This window comes from Halichoerus grypus, chromosome 7 (genome assembly GCF_964656455.1).
Source record: "Halichoerus grypus chromosome 7, mHalGry1.hap1.1, whole genome shotgun sequence".
NCBI lineage: Eukaryota > Metazoa > Chordata > Mammalia > Carnivora > Phocidae > Halichoerus > Halichoerus grypus.
Window position 1 is genome coordinate 19,151,275 of NC_135718.1, and position 10,974 is coordinate 19,162,248.

The following is a 10,974-nucleotide window of genomic DNA, read 5'->3' on the forward strand; positions in this document are numbered from 1 at the left end:
GGGAGCCGGGCGGGAAGCTGGGGGCGGGAGGTTGGGAGGTGCGGCAGGATAAGAGCGTAGGCGACAGGGCAGTGCCTTGGGGTGAGGACCAGCCTGAGGCTGCCTTGACCTGCTCACCCATTCCTCTCCCAGGGCAGTCAGCAATCCCGGCTAAATGTTGAGCTTCTGGAGGGTCCCTGCCTCCATTTCCAGACGCTCTTCAGGCGAATACCCTTAATCTCTAGGGTTGCTTCTCCCGCGGGTCTTGTTCACTCCTTGGCTCCTACTGTGTACACTAAGAACTTTATCTCAGTGAATGCCCTCATCCCTTGAAGATAGAAATCACTCCCATTTCACAGATGAGGAAATAAACGCTCAAAAACTCTTTGAAGTCCCTGTGCTAATCACCACTAGTTAGGCTCCTGGGATTCAAACTCCCACAGTCCCACTCCAAGACTGGGGTTCTCAATCATGGCTATAACTTCTTTATTGAAACCTGTACCCCGCCTGGCTGTTGTTGGTGTCTTTCCTCCTTGGCTGCATTTTCTTTGGCTTATCTTGTGCTCTCATTCTTCCTCCTTCCCTATCCCCTGAGGAAATGACCAGAACCTTCCGCTGCCTATGCTCTCAGGAAAGGATTCAGCCATTATCTCTGGCCAGATTTTCCGATTGTCTGACGTGCAACACCTGAATTGTCTGTTGGTCTTTCAGCAGCCAAACTGCCTCCTCCGCCACCAGGGAGCTCCTTCCCCTGACTTACCCCTTTCTGCCCAGTCACCCTGCCTGAGAGTCATCTCTGATGGTATTATTTCTCTGAACAACAACAACAACAACAAAAAAAAACCCTTTCAGTAGCTTCCCATTGCCTGCCTGGAGCGTCAGCACCTCAGCCAGGCATTCAAGGCCCCACAGTGTGACTCTCTGGCCTTTCCGACTTTCAAGACTTTCTGGCCATGTCTCCACAACCTCCCAATCCACACACCCCTTTGGCTGGAACCCACTTGGACCTCTCACTGTTTCATATGCGTCCCCACCTCCTGAGGGTTCTTTACCCTATCACCCTGAAATGCCTCTCTTATCCCCCATCTCTGCCTGGTACAATCCTATCCGTGCTTCACGGCTCTCCCGCGCAGGCTTCCCTGAGCCTCCTGACTGGATGTGAATTTCCTGTCTCCTGATTCCTCTCAGTAATGACTTGTAGCTCTGGGGACATTGAAACATTCTGCCTGGCATTATGTTATGAGTCCCTGTCCTAACTCTTCTCCCCGTTAAACTGTCACCTTGTTGAAGGCAAGACTTGTGTCTTACTCATCTGTTATCATTGTAGGTCTTAAGAAGATGCCTTGCACATTTCCTGTACTGGTGCAATAAAGATATTTTGATCTGAGTTCACAAAGTTTCTCAGCATTTCCTGCTCATCCCCACCTCCTGGGCAAGAGCTTCTTGGCATGTCCAGCATCTGAATTAGCCTTATGAGTCACTTTTACTTTTTTAAAAACAAAGCTCCCTGGTCACTCAGTTTGGTTTTGTTTTTGTTTTCTCCATCACCTGCAGCTGTCTCCTTTCTTTTCTCTGCCAGGGCTCATCGATCCTCCACTGAGCAGTAACTGCTGGCTCCTTTTTTTCAACCATCCGCCTTTCTCCACATTTTTCCTTTTCTCCCTCCTTTTCAGTTCTTGATTGTTTCCTTCTTCCTCCCTGCCACCAACCTCCTCTGACTTTTGCTGGGTTCTTTCATTTACTCATTCATTTAATACATTTATTAAACACCTATGGCATATGCAGGCTGCAATGGGCAAGCACCTGAAGATCTATGAGATAATAAAAGAGAGGAATATGATTACCCATATTTAAAAGCCCAGCTAAAACAACCTCAAGCTTTCAGCAAATTACCCCAAAAGAACCCATTATGGAGTAAAATGTTCATATCCTTTTTACCCATCATCTCTACACATGATGTTTGACATCCCAGGACCCACCTTAGAAAATGCCCCTCTAGCTGGGTTTGGTTGACCAGTTTGGACCAGACCCCCCCCCCCAAAAATGGGATTCTAGTCCTAGTTCCCCCACTAACTACCTGTAAGAACTTCTTCTTAGGCCCTACTTCAGGACCTCTGTTTTTTCACCAGTAAAATTCAAAAATTGGGTTTAATTACTAGTTCCCAAGGTATTTTCCAAAGAACATGAATTTTGTGGAACTTTAATAGATATCACGAAAAATATGTGGGAGGGACTGTTCCATAATCAAATCAACCTGGAAAGAAATTGTTTTAGTAAAGTTAAAGCTGGTTTTTGGGGGACCCCAACTCTTCTCAGTATTTTTAATAAGCTAATGAGCCTTGAGAATCTTGAGAGACCAGAGTAGGAAGCTAAGTAACACTCCCCAACCTATTTAAACACAGAGGTTTTTTTTCCCAAGATACCCCAGAGTCAGTGTTACTTAGAGACCAGTTTGGAAAATATAGATGACATCCACTATCATTAACATTCCTTCCAGGTGTATTAAACACTGGCCACCTGCACCTTTGCCAAACATTAAAAAATAAGAAGCTGAAAAATAGAAAAGTATCCAAGTACCAGGAATTTTTTGTCCATCAAATCAATCTGCAAATATTTATTATGTGCCTATTCTGTGAAAAACACAGAGCTGATCCAGCTGTGTTCTTGGCAAAAGGCATTATGTTCTACCTTAGGGTAAGTAGTGTCTGAAGCATAGAGCTGCCCAGGCCTCTGGGCCACAACGTGCACTTTCATTTCACATTTTAATTGCTCACAACCTGACTTTCTGTTTCCTAACGCCCTGTGCTTATGGGCTTATGATAATTTAGCTGTTGGATGAGAGAGGAAGAAGCCCTTCATCTTAACTCCTTCTATCCAGAATGATGGAAGCTCAACTTTTATTTTAAGAATGACCCATTCCAATTTAGGAGAGGATGGGCCACCACTGTTGCCTAGGATGAGACAGCTGTTCAGAGGTGGCAACAGAAACCACACTGTGTGATCAGGTAGACATACATAATGTCTCTCCTCTTCCCCGTACCCCTCAGGTTTATTGATTCCTCGAGGGACACCAAGAGTGTTTAATTTGTTAGGGTATATGGGGGTGTGAGGGTGGAGGGTAGTTTCTAGTTTTTGCCTCTTAAGACAGGTTACTGACTGCGTCTCTAGCTAGCTCTGTGGCCTTGGCTGTTTCACTTCCTCTCTGGGTGGATTGAATGCCTCAATCTTCACCATCAAAGGAGTTGGCCCCTGCAGGGAGTAGTCTTTAAGGAGTCAATTCAGTTCTGACACCATGATGCTGGGCAAGGCGCTGGGAGGGCACCACCAGAGTCCTGGTAGTGGGGGACCAGAGATGAGACGGTTTGCCACTGGTGACGGAAGAACTAATCACCAGGCGTGGACAGAGGAACTATCACTCTCAGCCCAGGGGCTTTCTCTGAATACAAAGCTTGGATAACCTCCCTTCCTGCCACCCTAAAGGCAATACTGAAGGCTGAGGTAGTGTTGGAAGTACTGATGAGTTAATGTCAGTCAAAGACTTGGAAATGCACAGATGCTAGGCAAAAGACAAGCACCTCAAATTACCGTTATTGCCCTTGGAACTTCCAAGGCCTTTTCATTCTTTGGGCAAAGCCCCATCTGAGAACACAAGTTTGTTAGTAAGCTCTGTTCATGCCCTTGCATAAGATCGAGGAGAGGCCATCTCTCTCTGGGGACCGAGGGAACCAGCCCACTTCCTTAAGAAGAACTTTCAGATACCATTGTTGTTTGCAACATCTCCTTGAGCTGACATCTGCCTCCTAGTTCATCAAACCAAGGACTGAATTTTAGGAATTCCTATAAGGCACTGGATTGCTCTTTAGCAGAAATGGTAGAAGACATGGAGAGAGTTGTGTAAAGAATTCTAATGATAATGATGATAACTGACATTTGTACTGTGTTTTAAGGCTCACTGAGCTTTTCACATATACTTTTACCCCATCCCTACAAGTAGACAAGCAGATATTACTCTCCCTGTTTTAAAGATGAGGAAAATGGGGCTTGAGTGGGTCACTGGTAATCATAGGACTTTTATGATAAAGGAAAAGTGGGGATCCCTAGTCCAAACACTTCACTTACAAACAGAGACCCCAAGAACTTGAGTTGCTCAGAACCACGTAGCTAGTTAGCAGAGCCAGAGTGCGAATGAAGTCTCAGTGTCCCTTACACAGGCTAAGCAGGTGGTGGGCGGGGGGGGGGGGGGTCCAGATCTTCTAGTACCTAGGCCTCTACTGGATTCTTTCTGCCACTCAACTTTGAGTCTCTTGAATAAAAGTTAAATGTCTTAGCCATTTCTGGTCACCTCCTCCTCCTCTACTATTAGAGAAGTCCATCTAAGGCCCGAGAAGTGAGGAAGGAAGGGGAATTGTGGTAGGGGAGGCTTAGTATGATATTTAGAAGCTGTTGATGGGGACATTTTTCAAAAATCTCTTTCCTAGACTAAAAAACAGACAAATGTGAAGCATAGCACAAAGAAATAGACGCAATATTTTTAAATAGTATGTACCAAGAAAAGCTAATAAGGTTTTACTTCCCCAATTCAAGTTTCGGGAGGTTTTCTTGGTGCATTTGTCTTTGTGTGCCCCCCACCCCCACCCTGGCACCAAATTGCTCCTGCCACCTTAAGATGTAGAAGCAAGCTAAATTGGGCTCAGGAGCTACAACAGATCATCTTTTCCCCAAAAGCCCATATATTTTGACACATCCCCAAACCCGGCCTGAGTTCTAAGCCTGTAAAAACTCCAGAATTTTGCAATCACAAGACCTTTCAGCCAGCTGCTTTTCCAGTACTTCCTACAACTGTCACATCCTGCATTGAATTAATTGTGTTGAGTCAGTGTAGAGAAGCTCTTCTCAGTTGTATCTCCAGGGGCTTTATTTGCATTCTTCTGGAACCCAGGACCCTCAGCTAGGCTGCACACTTGTCAGAATTCATCCTCTTCTCTCGAGTGAGTGCTGAGCTCACAGAAGAGGCGAGTATGCCTTCCTCCTGTCTGTGCAGCACTACTTTCCGCTCATCTCCCAGTAGAGCACAGGGAGCCTCGTATGGAAATGAGAGACTCTTCATACTGGAAAAAAAGAGGGCTGGATGATCGTGGGGTGTCATTAAGAGAGCCTGAACCACAGGGAAACACAACCAGGGAAGGCTGGAGAGGGCTGGAGGGTGGCTCAAGAGGCCAGTGCTGGGTAGACGAAGACATGCATAGAAAAGGAAGTACTGAAGGGAAGTAATCAAACCTCTATTTTGGACAGAGTGAAATAAAAGTAGTGGAAAATAAGAAGAGGTCAAGGGCAAGCCAAGGGAGATATTGTTTTGTACTATTAAATGTTTATAATAAAAATGAAGTTAGCTTCATGGAAGGTCAGAGACAGAAGAAAGTTCCAGGAGATGGCCTAGTGAGGCCAACTTGCTTGAATAAGGATATAAACACTGAAGCCCAGAGAGGAGCAGAGGTCTGGCTCCAGGCAAGTTATAGACAGAAGTAGTACCTCTAACCTACTATATGCAGCTGCCTTCCTTTTTCCATATAGTTCTTCTCTGCCTGTGTCCTGCCCTTCAGCCTCCACTCTCTCCTCCCTCTCTGCCTCTCTCTCTTTCCAAAAAGGGCAGCTTCCAGAAAGAAAAACAAGGAGTGACATTTTAAAGCAGCTCTAGGAAATCCCCAAACCCTGCATTTAAAGCAATAGGATTGGCAGCCCTTCCGCACCATGGACAAAGCCAGCATCGAAATAGGAAATAGAAAAGACACCAAGAACCAAGAATTCAAAAGAAAGAGGAAAATAACTCCTAAGAGGCAACTTAAAGTCTTACCCTTATGCATTTCTTGTGTGTATGTGCATTTGTGTGCATTTTGTTTTTAGAAAGTTCTCTTTGAGGGCAATGAATCTAGGCCAGTGATATATTGATGAGCTTCAAAGGGTGCCAGACCATCCTAAAATTTTATGCAAATTGTGTTGTGAATTTGCATTTTCAGCACAGACAAAAAGTCTGTAACTTTTTTTAATAGACCCCTGAAAGAGTCATGTCCCAGAAAAGATCAAGAACTTCTGGAATGCAGCATGTTATTATGTTTGGGCCCTTCTACAGAATGAATATTCCAACAAGAATTGCCAGCGGACTCCTCTGTATGTCAAACCAGGTACGGAATCAAAACACCTTCCAAGCAACCACAACAGGAAAACAAAACAAAACAAACTTGGTTTTTAGGATAACAGTGGTCCTAAAAAGAGATAGAATGTTATCTTGGAACGTCCCAATAGTCATTCCAGTCGGGTATGGCAGACCTTCCATTATGTTGACCTCAATGGACCAGAAATATAAGCTAGATAATCTCCCAACATTTCCTAAGCTAGATTCATAGCTCCAATAGCCATGAATTTATCTGTTAAAAAACCTCCAGCTTATTTAAGAGACAAAAGAGTATGTAGTGTCTCTCAAAATACGCTTTGCAGATATTCCATTGCAAAAGGATTCTAGGATGAATTAACCTGGGGAAAACTCCTTATCATCTCTCTTGGAGGCTCACATAAAAAATGGTGTTTTAAAGACTCTGAGAAATCTATCATAAATAAATCCATTTAATTCTCTTTAACCCAATGTTTACTGGACTTACTTGACCATGGCACTCCTTTTTACATAATATTGATTCACATCTTATGAAATACACACCAGAAAGCACTTATATAGTAGAATGGGACCTGAGCTAGAAGCCAAGAGGCCCGGATTCTACTCCTAGTTCTGCTACTGGATTGTGTGATCATAGGTCTTCTGACTGCTCTGAAAGTGTAGGCCTTCCAGATTCTTTCTGGGCTGTGATCCAGCCAATATGATCTCTGGGCTGGCTGCTGGCCTAAGATCCTGCTTATAACCTTTTTCTGTGATTATACATATTTTTATTCAGGAGACTGGACAGTACCTGCTACCCTAATAAGCCATTGTCTCTTAAGCGTCCTTTTGAAGTGGGAAGTACAGGCTTCTAGTTATGGAACGAATAAGTCACAGGTGTAAAAGACACAGCACAAGGAATAGTCAGTGGTATTGTAATAGCATTATATGGTGACAGACAGTAGCTACACTCATGGTGAACATAGCCTAGTGTAGAGAATTGTTGAAACGTTATGTTGTACACCTGAAACCAATGTAACATTAAGTGTCAACCATACCTCAGTTTTTTAAAGAAAAGAATCCTTTGGAGAGATGAGGTAAATGTCTAGGCACTAGAACAGAATAGAACCAACACTGCAAAGCTGAATCAGTCATAGACCTTATTCAACACAAAGGCAGCTAACTAATGGTCATGGGTGTTTGATGGGACTGGTTTTATTTTAATAGTAAAACAGCATTTTAATTTGTTAATGTCACATAAGGAATTTAAGCAAGTTACACTATCTGAAAAAACACAACTAATGTATTTTAAGAGAAACCCTTCTTCCTGCCCTCACCTCCCTACTCCCATCCCCCTCATGAATGAAGAATCTAAGAGAAGAAATAATCATAGTGTCCTTCATCCAGAATGTCCAGAATGCTTACATGATGATTAGGTTAATATTGCTTTTATAAAATGTCTCTTTTCTATTTAAAAGAAATTTTTGTAGCCTTGATTATTTATTACAAAAAAATCAATACAAAACTTCAGTATATTGAAAAAATGCTTTCCCCCCTTCTCACAGGACCATTATATATAGCAGAGAATCATCAAGAGCAGATTGGCCAATCTAGATGGAGCAATCTTCAAATTATACCCAGACACACCGTGTTTGTTTACTCTCCCCTCCCCTTCTCATAAGAATTTAAAAACACAAGCTCATACAAAAAAATGTCAGGAAATCTGAGGGACCCTGTCCAAACAGTACACAGTTAGTTCAATATCAACAATTCACATTTTGCAACAAAGTATATGGATATGATTTCTCTTACAGAACTTTCAGTGTCAAAAAAGGAAATTAAGGCCATCAGTTTTGCCCCTTAAAAATTCACATAAAGGAAATATGAAAATATCCTGGGGCTCCGAGAATGCTCTACACTGTACGTAGGTAAGGATTACCATACTTCTTCATTTTGAGGAAGGCAGGTGACTTGAGTTTACACAATTGCACAGCTTCTATGGGATGCTCTTGGGGCTCCCTGCTGGTGGAAAAATCCTTCCCTCTCCTCTTCCTCTTCAGGTATGTTTGAAAGACTGCACTTCTTTGAGCAACACCCTCTCCCTGAGAATTTTTCGGTATAACCTTTTACACCTTCCCCAGTACCCCAGTAGCTCTGGTGATGGGGCTGGGTTTTTTGGAAATTACCCAGCCTCTTTGAAGCCAGCAAGATTTTACCAAGCATGACCACATGACCTAAAGAGCAAATGCCTCTTTTCAAAGGACCGAAGTTATTCCCACAGGCATTATTATCCTCTGGGAGAATCCTCTATCTCAGAGAAAAGGGGTGCTGACTCTAGCTCACTTTCAAAGGTGTTTGAGTCAGTAACAGCCCTGACAGCAAGCTTTCCCAGGGAATACTAGAGGCCTGGGAGCACCTTAAGTACTACCTGTGAAGGTCTTGAGCTCTTACACAATTGGTGGGCAAGTATTAAGGCTACATGTACGTTCTGCATCCTAGGCATGGAAGCTCTATAAAAAATTTGCGGGCATAACACAGGGAAGATGTCATAAAAAGCAGGGGCCCAGAGCTGCAGGCAACCAAGCCAGAGATAAGTTGGAACTTGTTCCATGGAAGGGCTTTCTCCAACCACCACTGTGACCGTGTGTGTGTGCCTTAGTCTCCAACTGGGGCCACAAGATATCACTCCCAGGGTATGCTTGTCTGGTCTCGTGCTGGTCTCCCAGGCTCAGCTCTTCGTTTTCACTGGGGCTCCCCACTGGACTGTAGGCTCCAGAGGGGCAACAAGCCTGCCCCTGCATCAGGTACTTAGTAGATGCTTGACAATAAATTCTTTGGTGAAGGAGTAAAGAAACTAATACCATTTTGATTTTCTGTTCAAGAGCACGTCTGAGGCTGTCAGTGGGAGTTTCATTTCCTGGTTTAGCCCAGCAGATGCCTGCCTGTCCTCTCCTGGGTCCGCAGGGAGCTGCTCAGGAGAATAAACTACAACAAGCGGCCTTCGGTGCCTGCAGCTGAAGCCTGACTTTGCTGAGAATGTGCCAAGGAGGGGAAACTGCGGCCATTTGTAGGGGCTTCCAGGAACGGCAGGAAGCTGGAACTCTCCGGGGGCCCAGGCACGCCGGATCCCAGGAAGAACGTGCAGAGTAACATTCCAGCTGTCTCGGGAACACTCTGGCCTGATGGCTGAGGTGGGATGGAGGTTTCTGCCTCAGCCCAGGGGCCAGGCCCAACACCCTGAGCTGTTTGTGTTCTCACTGAGCCTGCTTCACTGGGGTGAGGACTGGTTCAGAGGAAGAGCTAACAAAAATAAAACCAGAGTGGTGAAGGGCTGTGCAGGAAGTGGCAGGCCATGGAGCCGGCGCAGAGCTCAGGTACTGAGGTGACACACCACAAGAAAGCTGCCTGACAATCAGACTCTAGAACGAAACCCGGGCTCTATTGGAGGGGTGGGTCCTCTCAGGAGTCGGGTCAATAGTACTACCAGTATTGTCAGGCAGACGGGATCTAGGTTTAGCCTCTGCCCCCGACCACATGGCTGAGCTTAGACAAGTGACCCTTCGGAGCCTCGTTTTCCTCGTCTGGGAGCCTTTGGGAGACTTAAGCAAAAAGCGCGTGCAAAGGATCGAGCATTTATGTAGTAAGTTTCTCTCCTTCCCTTACTATTCAGCATCACTGACGGTGAAAGACAAGGCCTCCAGGAAGCAGGTGAAATCCCACTGTAGGAGATAACACACCCACCACACACACATACACATACACCACACACATACACATGCCACACCCATGTACACACCACACACACATACACACATCACTCACATCACAAGAGCATACCACACACACAATATACTGTACATACACACTGCACACAACATACTATACACACACCACACACATACATACACATATCACACACATCACACATGCGTACCACACACAACACATGCCACACACCTACACACCACACACACATACACCACACACATACACATGCCACACAACACATGCCACACACCTACACACCACACACACATACACATACACCACACACATACACATGCCACACAACACATGCCACATACCTACACACCACACACACATACACATACACCACACACATACACATGCCACACAACACATGCCACACACCTACACACCACACACACATACACATACACCACACACATACACATGCCACACAACACATGCCACATACCTACACACCACACACATACACATACACCACACACATACACATGCCACACCCACGTACACACCACACACACATACACACATCACTCACATCACAAGAGCATACCACACACACAATATACTGTACATACACACTGCACACAACATACTATACACACACCACACACATACATACACATACACATATCACACACATCACACATGCGTACCACACACAACACATGCCACACACCTACACACCACACACACATACACATACACCACACACATACACATGCCACACAACACATGCCACACACCTACACACCACACACACATACACATACACCACACACATACACATACCACACAACACATGCCACACACCTACACACCACAAATGATACACTACACACATACACATGCCACACCCACGTACACACCACACACACATACACACATCACTCACATCACACATGCATACCACACACAATATACTACATATATACACACTGCACACAACATACTAGACGTACACACCACACGCATACATACACATAGCACATACACATCACACATGCATACCACACACACGACGTACCACACACACACACCACACACATATACACATACCACACACATATCACACAACACAG

The 10,974-nt window shown here is 44.7% G+C and overlaps 1 long non-coding RNA gene across 1 annotated transcript; it reads left to right on the forward strand.

Annotated features, from left to right (window-relative positions):
* Positions 1 to 6,030: 6,030 nt before the first annotated feature.
* LOC118539909 (uncharacterized) lies at positions 6,031 to 9,509 on the forward strand. Its single transcript, XR_004919400.2, has 3 exons — positions 6,031 to 6,158; positions 7,939 to 8,052; positions 9,007 to 9,509. It is a non-coding gene; the product is annotated as an uncharacterized LOC118539909 (long non-coding RNA).
* The last annotated feature ends 1,465 nt before the right edge of the window (positions 9,510 to 10,974 follow it).